The 2,092-nt window shown below is 43.4% G+C and overlaps 1 non-coding gene across 1 annotated transcript; it reads left to right on the top strand.

Moving 5' to 3' along the window:
- Positions 1-1,686: 1,686 nt before the first annotated feature.
- LOC145415283 (5S ribosomal RNA) lies at positions 1,687-1,805 on the top strand. The gene has a single exon (XR_013900060.1). It is a non-coding gene; the product is annotated as a 5S ribosomal RNA (ribosomal RNA).
- The last annotated feature ends 287 nt before the right edge of the window (positions 1,806-2,092 follow it).

Raw genomic sequence — 2,092 nt, 5'->3', positions numbered from 1 at the left:
TTCAGAAAAGGGAGATGGTCAGGATCAAGTCCTGAGGGCTGGTGAAACAGGAGCTCCAGCTCTCCCTATCACCAGCTTGCCATCAACCTCGGGAGTACTGCCCTGTTCGACTGGTGCTACAGTCTCTCTCTCTCTCTCTCTCTCTCTATATATATATATATATATATACATTTATATACCTAGGCTGCTTCCCCCAAGGAAAGGGAGGTAGCCGAGACAGGACGACTCACTCTCCATTTACTCATCCATTCAAACACATTCATTCGCATCTTAGCCCCAAAGGGGAGAACGGACAGATCCTCACCGCATCACACCGCACAAGGGTCAACTGCGCAAAATATATATATATATATATATATATATATATATATATATATATATATATATATATATATATATATATATATATATATATAATATACATTTATCTGTTTATTAGTTTTAAGCCTACTAGGTAACAAAGGGTGTAGAGCACTAAACACTAGTACAAATTTTAGACATTAATGGTCTTTTATAGGTTTTATAACAACAGTGGAACAAACGTTACGTAAGCAATCGTATGACAAAGTAATGTTTAACTACAATTTATTATCTGTATGCAGTTTTTCACAGATATCTTCCCAGTGTTTCTTCAACACTGTATTTTTATGGAGTGGAACATTTGGATCCCACACAGCTCTCCTGTGGTACACGGCTCCAATAAGGTGTTCAGTAGACATAACTACCAAACACAACCTCCCCAACACGCAGTACCAACACGGCTGGATGACGATGCAAATGTTTGGGAAATGGGTATGCCGGTAGGCGGTGCGCGACATTTTGGAACATGCTGCATCGCGAAGGGACGAGCGTGGAGGGTGAGCAGAGCGACAAACCTCCCCACTCATTCAGTGTAGCCACCCACATTGGATTTAGTGTGTTTTATCGTGTCACCTCCTCCCTCCCTGCTCAAGTCGCCCCGCTCGTCGCGTTAGGTGTGACCATACCCTAAGGCTACGGCCACACCGAACACAACGAGTGGGGAGGTAGCGTCGAGCGATCAGCGGTGAGGTGAGCATCAACGCGATGCGTGTCCAGATAGGAAGCGGCAATTTTGCTGGCGACAGATAGTCAGAAGCATGTTTATACTGAATATCTGCTGGACAGTTCACTATCTACTGAATTTATTTCATAAATTTATGTTTTGATAAATAATAAAATTATCGATGTTCACTACATATATACATATACACATACATATAGTGTATACACTTATCTGTTTAGTGATTTTAAGCCTACAGTGTAACAAGGGGAATAGAGCACTAAATACTAGTATTAATTTTAGACACTAATATGGTTTTATAATAACGGTGGAACAAACGTTACTTATGCAACTGTATGACAAAATAATGATTTACTTTAATTTACCATCTGTATGCAGTTATTCGCAGATATCTTCCCCATGTTTCTTCAAAACTCCAGTATTTTTCTGGAGTGGATCATTTGGATCCCACACAGCTCTCCTGTGGTACACGACTCCAATAAGGTGTTCAGTAGACATAACTACCAAATCCAACCTCCCCAACGCTCGGTACCAGACCGACTTAATGACGATGCAAATGTCTGGGGAGTTGAGATGTCGCTAGACAGTGTCAAAGCCGTATTGGTTTGAACAGGCCCGGGTCTCCCGCCAATATCTGACAGTGACTCAACGGCCATACCACGTTGAGTTCACCGCTTCCCGTCCGATCAGCGAAGTTAAGCAACGTTGGGTCTGGTTAGTACTTGGATGGGTGACTGCCTGGGAACACCAGATGCTGTTGGCATCCCTGCGTGTCAAGTGGGGTTGGTGGAGGATTAGTGCCCCTCCCTGTAAAACAATTAACTCTAAGCCCTTGGCCACCCCGTTTGGGATACATGGCATCTGGCAGTGAATGTGTGAATGACTCACAGTCGGTGGCCACGGTATTATTCCGCCAGCCCACCCGCCACATTACAAACAGTGAGGGACGCCAACAGTTCACCCACTTATTTCAAATTTTTCCTCCCTCCCATCTGGATTTCGTTCACGGTAGGCCATACACGTATTGTTAAATATGTATAGGCATACTAG

This window comes from Coenobita brevimanus, chromosome 101 (genome assembly GCF_032717465.1).
Source record: "Coenobita brevimanus isolate Jiangsu-jjx chromosome 101, ASM3271746v2, whole genome shotgun sequence".
Classification (NCBI taxonomy): Eukaryota; Metazoa; Arthropoda; class Malacostraca; order Decapoda; family Coenobitidae; genus Coenobita; species Coenobita brevimanus.
This window is presented reverse-complemented; position numbering and strand designations above follow the sequence as displayed.